The following is an 11,145-nucleotide window of genomic DNA, read 5'->3' on the forward strand; positions in this document are numbered from 1 at the left end:
TCGTGCAAAGAAAATGAAAACTTCCTTAGGCAACATTGTTTGGAATTCCAATATTTACCCTTTTGCACAAATGAGATCATTTGAACAAACTATGCCATGAATGTGGCCATAAGATTGATCATCTCGCTTGAAAGCCATTGATCTCCCCACATGATAGCTCATTTCTGAGAAAACTTTTTAAAAATAATTGCAGTATTATAAGTTTATTATTTTTGCTAGCAACTTGATCTCATATAATGACACAATGCGAAGGTTTTCCAATATTTTGATTTTTGTTGAATTTTTTATGCCCGTTTCAAAATGCGGTCAAAACGGCGGGCTTGACCGTTCCTAGCTAGTGGTTGAATCTTGGAAAACTTTTGATGTTTCTCTGATTAAATAGATACTTATGTACCTAGAAATCATTTTTGGAAAAAATAAAGAGCAAACTATGAGGCAGCTGTAGTTTAAATTTAACCCGCTTCCTACTGAATCGGCGGGAATTTGTCTTTCTCACCAAAGGTGGATCAAAACTTTTGACACCCAACCATTTGGTCAATTGTGCATTAAATATGGCCTAGTATTTTAGAAAACTGATTTGGTCCAATTTTTCAACAATTATTTGGTAGGTGTTTCACAAAAAAACCTCATTTTGGACACTCGGAAAATGGAAAATGGTTTTTTCGTGCAAAGAAAATGAAAACTTCCTTAGGCAACATTGTTCGGAATTCCAATATTTACCCTTGTGCACAATATGAGATCATTTGAACAAACTATGCCATGAATGTGGCCATAAGATTGATCATCTCGCTTGAAAGCCATTGATCTCCACACATGATAGCTCATTTCTGAGAAAACTTTTTAAAAATAATTGCAGTATTACAAGTTTATTATTTTTGCTAGTAACTTGATCACATATAATGTCACAATGCGAAGGTTTTCCAATTTTTTGATTTTTGTTGAATTTTTTATGCCCGTTTCAAAATGCGGTCAAAACGGCGGGCTTGACCGTTCCTAGCAAGTGGTTGAATCTTGGAAAACTTTTGATGTTTCTCTGATTAAATAGATACTTATGTACCTAGAAATGATTTTTGGAAAAAATAAAGAGCAAACTATGAGGCAACTGTAGTTTAAATTTGACCCGCTTCCTACTGAATCGGCGGGAATTTGTCTTTCTCACCAAAGGTGGATCAAAACTTTTGACACCCAACCATTTGGTCAATTGTGCATTAAATATGGCCTAGTATTTTAGAAAATTGATTTGGTCCAATTTTTCAACAATTATTTGGTAGGTGCTTCACAAAAAAACCTCATTTTGGACACTCGGAAAATGGAAAATGGTTTTTTCGTGCAAAGAAAATGAAAACTTCCTTAGGCAACATTGTTTGGAATTCCAATATTTACCCTTGTGCACAATATGAGATCATTTGAACAAACTATGCCATGAATGTGGCCATAAGATTGATCATCTCGCTTGAAAGCCATTGATCTCCACACATGATAGCTCATTTCTGAGAAAACTTTTTAAAAATAATTGCAGTATTACAAGTTTATTATTTTTGCTAGCAACTTGATCACATATAATGTCACAATGCGAAGGTTTTCCGATTTTTTGATTTTTGTTGAATTTTTTATGCCCGTTTCAAAATGCGGTCAAAACGGCGGGCTTGACCGTTCCTACTAAGTGGTTGAATCTTGGAAAACTTTTGATGTTTCTCTGATTAAATAGATACTTATGTACCTAGAAATGATTTTTGGAAAAAATAAAGAGCAAATTATGAGGCAGCTGTAGTTTAAATTTAACCCGCTTCCTACTGAATCGGCGGGAATTTGTCTTTCTCACCAAAGGTGGATCAAAACTTTTGACACCCAACCATTTGGTCAATTGTGCATTAAATATGGCCTAGTATTTTAGAAAATTGATTTGGTCCAATTTTTCAACAATTATTTGGTAGGTGCTTCACAAAAAAACCTCATTTTGGACACTCGGAAAATGGAAAATGGTTTTTTCGTGCAAAGAAAATGAAAACTTCCTTAGGCAACATTGTTTGGAATTCCAATATTTACCCTTGTGCACAATATGAGATCATTTGAACAAACTATGCCATGAATGTGGCCATAAGATTGATCATCTCGCTTGAAAGCCATTGATCTCCACACATGATAGCTCATTTCTGAGAAAACTTTTTAAAAATAATTGCAGTATTACAAGTTTATTATTTTTGCTAGCTACTTGATCACATATAATGACACAATGCGAAGGTTTTCCAATTTTTTGATTTTTGTTGAATTTTTTATGCCCATTTCAAAATGCGGCCAAAACGGCGGGCTTGACCGTTCCTAGCTAGTGGTTGAATCTTGGAAAACTTTTGATGTTTCTCTGATTAAATAGAAATTTATGTACCTAGAAATGATTTTTGGAAAAAATAAAGAGCAAACTATGAGGTAGCTGTAGTTTAAATTTAACCCGCTTCCTACTGAATCGGCGGGAATTTGTCTTTCTCACCAAAGGTGGATCAAAACTTTTGACACCCAACCATTTGGTCAATTGCGCATTAAATATGGCCTAGTATTTTAGAAAATTGATTTGGTCCAATTTTTCAACAATTATTTGGTAGGTGCTTCACAAAAAAACCTCATTTTGGACACTCGGAAAATGGAAAATGGTTTTTTCGTGCAAAGAAAATGAAAACCCCCTTAGGCAACATTGTTTGCCATTCCAAGATGCACCCTTGTGAACAATATGAGATCATTTGGTGTGACGATTTGTTGATGCGTGGGGCGTCGAAGCTCATGGTGTGGGGCAGTGATGCGTGGCGTCGCTGGCTGCCGGGTAGTGGCCACTGGTCATGCGTGGCGCTGCAAGGTCGTCGGGGGTTGCAGCATAAGGTGATGCTACAATAGTCACCGGTGATGCAATAGAGCATCGCCGGGGACCGCCGGTGCTGTGGTCCAACATCGTCGGGACCGACAGAGTTGCAATGAAGCAGTGTCGGGCCGCTAGTGTTTTGATTTTCTAGCTTAATTGTAAACGGTAGTGATCTTGACATTTTAGTTAATTGTAAATAAGTTGTGGACTAATATTTTTTGAAAAAGTTGTGGTCCTTTTTACAAGACAGATTTGTAGTTTTTTCTTAAAAACGAAGAAGATTTGAGTCCAAATTTTAAAGATTCCTGCACAAAACAACCGTCCAATGAGAAGCGAGGAACCACAATCACGCGGACACACAGCCGTCTTTTCTTTATGCTGTGTTAATAGGATACCGTAAACATAGGCCGCCGACAATCATATCATAGTCTCAGTCAGTTCATTTTCTCTGTGAGGAATGAATTCTTAGCTGCTGCAAGTTTGGCAAATAGATACCGTACTCGTTTTTCTGTGTAAACATAGTTAGCACCTATGTTTTTGAAGTAGTTCCTTACTTACCTCTGTGTAAACTGAATTTGGTTCAGTTCAAAAACTGCACTACCTGACAGTTTTGGGCAGCGAGCTTCTAACTGAAAAACAAGTTCTTTATGCTCATAATTTCAAGTTGACCTCTACATATGAGTTGTAAAGCATGTTCTAAGGTTTCCGTAGAGTACTTATTTGCTTCGTTTGGATGTACGGTTTGAGAGCAGCCGTCTATTTTAGTTTGCTGTCCAGAAATATAGTACAGTTTTTCTGTGTAAACATAGTTAGCACCTCTGTTTTTGAAGTAGTTCCTTACTTACCTCAGTTTTTGAAGTAGTTCCTTACCTCTGTGTAAACTGAATTTGGTTCAGTTAAAAAACTGCACTACCTGACAGTTTTGGACAGCGAGCTTCTAACTGAACAACGAGTTCATTATGCTCATAATTTCAAGTTGGCCTCTACATATGAGTTGTAAAGCCTGTTCTAAGGTTTCCGTAGAGTACTTATTTGCTTTGTTTGGATGTACGGTTTGAGAGCAGCCGTCTATTTAGTTTGTTTTCCAGAAATATAGTATAGTTTGTAAAAGCAACCAATTCATGATAAGACTTGGTGAGGCTGATGCACATAGCTACTTTCAGTACCTTGTTAACAGTGTTGAGGACAAGCTAAATCCTGTATCAGGGTCCTCTTCTTGTAAACATTATGTAAAGCTAAAATTCTTCCGTGTCTTGCTCTTTTGCTGGTGCCACTATACATGTTAGATTGCTAGATGTACTTGTTTCCATCTCAAATTACTTGGGTGTCATTCATATCTACATAAGATCATTGTATTCCAAAAAGATCTTTTATATAAATTATGTTGGCTAACTTTCCATCTCAAATTACTTGTTTCCATCTCATGTGCCTTTAGTTTTTATTTTAAAAGTATTCGTGTAATATTTCTTATATCAGTGACATACTTTTTGTTCTCTTTTGAATGCCCAGATGTTTTGCATCACCCTGTCATTGCTAATGAAGAAGCAGTACTTGAAGAAGCAGACTACATGTTTTCTTGTTGTGAAGCACTAGATAGTTCTATTTATTCTTTCCTGTTCTAGTGTATTTCAGCAGCTGAATGCTTGAATACGTAATGTTGTAGGTTGCTTGGATCTGTATAAAATACGGATGTGATGGAAATTTGTAGAATGTGAGTTTTGAGATATTTCTGTAATATTCAGTTAATTGGTGGTGATTCATATTGTTATTCAAACTGGTTTGAAAATGTTCGTTAAATGGGCTGGAGTTGGACCTTAAAGAGGCCAAGGATCAAATTATATTGGACAAATATTTTGGGTAAAAAATGAAACGAAAATAAATGAATGTGGAAAGGCCAAGTCCCAGGAAAGAAAAAGCCTGAAAAACATTGGGCTGGACTCATTTGGTTAAACATAATTTGGCAGAAAAAAAAAGATAAAAAGGCTGAAATGTTGGGCCTGGCCCATGTGGCTGACTAAAATTAATAGGAAAAAATATATAAAAAGGTTGAATTGTTGGGCTCGGCCCATGTAAAACACCGAACTGGACCGGGCTGATTCTTATCCACGTCAGCTTGCCACGCTGGATCCTACGTGGTCTTGGGAGGCTGCTAGTGACCAAAATTTTGGTCGAAGAACCAACGACCTTTTACATATCACAGAGAAGGTCGTTAATTTTAGTTTACGACCGCCAGCTTTTGACCTTCTGTTTTTGGTCAAAAAAAGGTCGCAAATGAAAAACAATGACCTTTCAGTGACCAATAGTGGTGGTCGCAAGTTGACATATTTCTTGTAGTGAGTACTCGCTTTTCATTGGGGACAGCTACCCCATTGTGTAGCGGATGCCACCTTCAGTGCACGACACGGAAGGCCTGCCGTTCATGAAGCATGGTTGTGTCTTCAGTGCACACCGCCGGATGAACGACATGCTAGGGCACGCTATCCCTGATTTATGCCGCTTCAGCTTGGACGAGTCTCCATCGTGTGGAACCGGACTAGAATGTTGCGACAATGATTCCCGTTGCCCACCGCTATGGATCGTGCCATCCACGAAGAACACCTGGGACTGGAACCTGCAGGAGGACATGTAGCCCATCTATAACGTGTAAGTGGAGTACGGTAAATTGTGAACGGTAGCGCTGTGAATATATGTAGACTAGTCGTGCACAAATTTATCACATGAATTGGAGATGAACTTGTGTGGCATACTGGCATTTGTCCTTCAGAATTTATTACTAGTAAATGTGTTATGTGTACGTGCAACTTGTGTGGTTGTTGCACGGGCTCCAACACGCTCTTTGAGAAAAAAAAGTGGCACAGCTTTGGATATACGTGACGTGGCAGCATCATATAGTAGCATCGTTCGCTATAGCTGTAGTACACTCCTACTAGGACGACAACTCCTATAAAACCTTGCGCTTGGCTCTTTGCCTCCGGGAGGTTCAACAGTTCGTACTCGTGTGAACCTTGCACTTGGCTCTTCGCCTCTTCGGAAGGTCCAACAATGATGATACTACAGTACAATATGCTTCTGGCAATCTGACACCGATTGAACTGCTGCACGTCCACCGCGAGGGCGAGGGCGAGGGAGAGGGAGAGGGCGTTGTAGTCAAAACCCTCTCCTCGTCCTGCGAACCACCGCGCGCGTGGGTGAGGGAGAGGCGTAGTGAGCAAGCTTCTCCTCGTTCGGCGAGTTGACGGGACACATCAAAGCAGTACTAGTACTAGTCTATAATGCCTCCTTTCCGGTTAATATGGCTTAATTTTAAATGAGAAAAATACACTGGCGGTCAACGTATGTAACAATACGCTCTTTACGGTCACTATATATAGTTTTGCGGTGATTATACGATCACTAGCTCATCGTAGAGCACTGTATTGCACCCTACTGACTAGCTACATAGTCGACGTGGCACTTTGTTGACTGGTTAAATTGTCACCTGGTTTCCGGGTCCCACCTATCAGTTGGCAGAGCAAAGAAATCAGCTAAAAAACAAAGAGTGTAGTACATCTACACTTCCAATGCATTTAGCCTTTAATCTAAATCGATATTGATTGACTAATGCACCAACTTGTGCTCTAGGTATATGTTGGAAATATGCCCTAGAGGCAATAATAAATGGTTATTATTATATTTCTTTGTTCATGATAATTGTCTATTGTTCATGCTATAATTGTGTTATCCGGAAATCGTAATACATGTGTGAATACATAGACCTCAACGTGTCCCTAGTAAGCCTCTAGTTGACTAGCTCGTTGATCAACAGATAGTCATGGTTTCCTGACTATGGACATTGGATGTCATTGATAACGGGATCACATCATTAGGAGAATGATGTGATGGACAAGACCCAATCCTGAGCATAGCTCAAAGATCGTGTAGTTCGTTTGCTAGAGCTTTTCCAATGTCAAGTATCTTCTCCTTAGACCATGAGATCATGCAACTCCCGGATACCGTAGGAGTACTTTGGGTGTGCCAAACGTCACAACGTAACTGGGTGACTATAAAGGTGCACTACGGGTATCTCCGAAAGTGTCTGTTGAGTTGGCACGGATCGAGACTGGGATTTGTCACTCCGTATGACGGAGAGGTATCTCTGGGCCCACTCGGTAATGCATCATCATAATGAGCTCAATGTGACTAAGGCGTTAGTCACGGGATCATGCATTGCGGTACGAGTAAAGAGACTTGCCGGTAACGAGATTGAACAAGGTATTGGGATACCGACGATCGAATCTCGGGCAAGTAACATACCGATTGACAAAGGGAATTGTATACAGGATTGATTGAATCCTCGACATCGTGGTTCATCCGATGAGATCATCGTGGAACATGTGGGAGCCAACATGGGTATCCAGATCCCGCTGTTGGTTATTGACCGGAGAGGCGTCTCGGTCATGTCTGCATGTCTCCCGAACCTGTAGGGTCTACACACTTAAGGTTCGGTGACGCTAGGGTTGTAGAGATATGAGTATGTGGAAACCCGAAAGTTGTTCGGAGTCCCGGATGAGATCCCGGACGTCACGAGGAGTTCCGGAATGGTCCGGAGGTGAAGAATTATATATAGGAAGTCAAGTTTCGGCCACCGGGAAAGTTTCGGGGGTCACCGGTATTGTACCGGGACCACCGGAAGGGTCCCGGGGGTCCACCGGGTGGGGCCACCTATCCCGGAGGGCCCCATGGGCTGAAGTGGGAAGGGAACCAGCCCTTAGTGGGCTGGGGCGCCCCCCATGGGCCTCCCCCCTGTGCCTAGGGTTGGAAACCCTAGGGTGGGGGGGCGCCCCACTTGCCTTGGGGGGCAAGTCTCCCCCCTGGCCGCCGCCCCCCATCCAGATGGGTTCCGGGCCGGCGCCCCCCCCTCCCAGGGGGCCTATTTAAAGGGGGGAGGGCAGCAGTACAACAGCCTTGGGCGCCTCCCTCCTCCCCTGCAACACCTCTCCCTCTCGCAGAAGCGCGGCGAAGCCCTGCCGAGACCCCGCTACATCCACCACCACGCCGTCGTGCTGCTGGATCTCCATCAACCTCTCCTTCCCCCTTGCTAGATCAAGAAGGAGGAGAACGTCGCTGCTCCGTACGTGTGTTGAACGCGGAGGTGCCGTCCGTTCGGCACTCGGTCATCGGTGATTTGGATCACGGCGAGTACGACTCCATCAACCTCGTTCATTGGAACGCTTCCGCTCACGATCTACAAGGGTATGTAGATGCACTCCTTTCCCCTCGTTGCTAGTATACTCCATAGATGGATCTTGGTGAGCGTAGGAAAATTTTAAAATTATGCTACGATCCCCAACAGTATAGGCTACATGTCTATCCTTAATTACAGCATGCAACGACCTTCATTTAATCTTCTTCTCTCAATGGTTGCATGCACACATAAGTCTGCTACTTTTGGGCATTAATTATGCCCTGGTCAATGTGTAAATCTCTAAATGTACATTCTTTCATGGACGTAGGGAGTAGGTTGAGCACTTGAGTGTGAGCGTGTGTGTTGCGTCGTGTGTTGTGTGCCGCATGGGTGCGTGAGTGTTGCGTGCGTCCATGTGTACGTGTGAGTCTTGCATGCATGCATGCATGGGGCTTACTCCCTCCCATTGACATGTTCATATTTCAAGCTTCCTCTGTTCCCTCCATATGGTGATACTCCCTTTGTTCCCAAATACGGAGTAAAATCCTCCCCCTGTTCCCAAATACGGAGTATTTGTCTTTCTAGAGATTTCAACAAGTGACTACATACGAAGCACAATGAGTGAAGTGAGCGTAGAGGCATAGGGATACTGTAGAAAGGAAGTCTTCGCCATCCATTATTCCCCATCTCAGTCAGAGAGAACTATTCAACTAGTCTTCACAGTGAAGTGACAATACACGCTGCAGCAGATGGGACACTTAATTAATAAGCCGAACCAGCGTGTTGGTGTTACTAAATCAGCCTTACCCAGTACTGCCATCATTTTGCTAGCAGAGCACGCTTCTGTCCTCCATTAACTGACATATGGGCCCTCTTGTGGTAGACCCACATGTCATCGGTGTAACTGTTTACACTCCGAAGGACGGTATATCCTGGTAGTACTACTAGTAGAATTGAGATTTAATGCACTTTCTTTCCCGTCTTCCACTCTTCTTCCCCCTCTCTTCTTCTTCCTCCTCTCTTCCCCATCGTCAGCCGCACACCATTTCCCCCTACTCACTGCTCGCCCGCCCACGCTATCTTCCTTGGTAGCTCGCGCGTACCATATCCTGCCGCTCACTGCTCGGCCACATGAGGAGAAGCTTCTTCGCTCGCCCACCCGAATCCACTTCCCCGCTGGCTCGCAGGCACCGAAAACCCCAATGGGAGAACCGACTGACACGCAGAGCCGCGATTGGAATTCCCTCCCCGATGTTCTCTTAGAGCAGATCTGTCATCATATGGACCTACTCAGCACCGTCCGTCTGGCCGCATGCTTGATGTCTTTGTACCATCTACTCGTCTGCAACCGGCCGGCTCTTTTCAAGACACCCTGCTTGCTGATACGTCTCCGTCGTATCTATAATTTTTTATTGTTCCATGCCAATATTATACAACTTCCATATACTTTTGGCAACTTTTTATACTATTTTTGGGACTAATATATTGATCCAGTGCCCAGTGCCAGTTCCTGTTTGTTGCATGTTTTATGTTTCGCAGAAACCCCATATCAAACGGAATCCAAACGGGATAAAAATGGACGGAGAATATTTTTGGAATATTTGGAGAATATGGGAGGAAGAATCAACGCAAGACGGTGCCCGAGGTGGCCACGAGGCAGGGGGCGCGCATGCCCCCCTGGGCGCGCCTGCCCCCCTCGTGGGCCACCCGTAAGGCGGTTGATGCTCTACTTTGGCCGCAAGAAAGCTAATTTTTGGAAAAAAAATCACGGTGAAGGTTTCAGTCCAATCGGAGTTACGGATCTCCATATATATACAAAACGGTGAAAGGGCAGCAGAAGAACACAAGAAACAGGGAGAGACAGAGAGACAGATCCAACCTCGGAGGGGCTCTCGCCCCTCCCACGCCATGGAGACCAAGGACTAGAGGGGAAACCCTTCTCCCATGTAGGGAGGAGGTCAAGGAAGAAGAAGGAGGGGAGCTCTCTCCCACTCGTTCCGGTGGCGCCGGAGTGCCACCGGGGGCCATCATCATCACCGCCATCTTCACCAACAACTTCACCGCCATCATCACCAACTCTTCCCCCCTCTATGCAGCGGTGTAACCTCTCTCTTACCCGCTGTAATCTCTACTTAAACATGGTGCTCAACGCTATATATTATTTCCCAATGATGTATGGCAATCCTATGATGTTTGAGTAGATCCGTTTTGTCCTATGGGCTATTTGATGATCAAGATTGGTTTGAGTTGCATGTTTTATTATTGGTGCTGTCCTATGGTGCTCTCCGTGTCGCGCAAGCGTGAGGGATCCCCGCTGTAGGGTGTTGCAATACGTTCATGATTCGCTTATAGTTGGTTGCGTGAGTGACTGAAACAGAAACCCGAGTAAGGGAGTTGTTGAGTATGGGATAAAGGGGACTTGATGCTTTAATGCTATGGCTGGGTTTTACCTTAATGATCTTTAGTAGTTGCGGATGCTTGCTAGAGTTCCAATCATAAGTGTATATGATCCAAGTAGAGAAAGTATGTTAGCTTTTGCCTCTCCCTCAAATAAAATTGCAATAATGATTACCGGTCTAGTTATCGATTTCCTAAGGACAAATAACTTTCTCGTGACAAAAAGCTTTCTACTAAAACTAATTTAGTTGTGTCTTTATCTAAACAGCCCCTACTTTTTACTTACGTGCTCTTTATATTCTTGCAAACCTATCCAAAAACACCTACAAAGTACTTCTAGTTTTATACTCGTTGTAGGTAAAGCAAACGTCAAGCGTGCGTAGAGTTGTATCGGTGGTCGATAGAACTTGAGGGAATATTTGTTCTACCTTTAGCTCCTCGTTGGGTTCGACAGTCTTACTTATCGAAAGAGGCTACAATTGATCCCCTATACTTGTGGGTTATCAAGACCTTTTTCTGGCGCCGTTGCCGGGGACCAATAGCGTGGGGTGAATATTCTCGTGTGTGCTTGTTTGCTTTATCACTAAGTAATTTTTATTTGTTGTTCTTAGTTGTTTTATATCCTTAGTTATGGGTAGGAAACGCAAAATACCAAAAAAATTAGTTGTACCTACTAAACCAATGGTTGAAGAACCACTCAAAATCTATCACACTCCTGAAGCTTATTACTTGGATC

This window comes from Aegilops tauschii, chromosome 5 (genome assembly GCF_002575655.3).
Source record: "Aegilops tauschii subsp. strangulata cultivar AL8/78 chromosome 5, Aet v6.0, whole genome shotgun sequence".
Taxonomy (NCBI): domain Eukaryota; kingdom Viridiplantae; phylum Streptophyta; class Magnoliopsida; order Poales; family Poaceae; genus Aegilops; species Aegilops tauschii.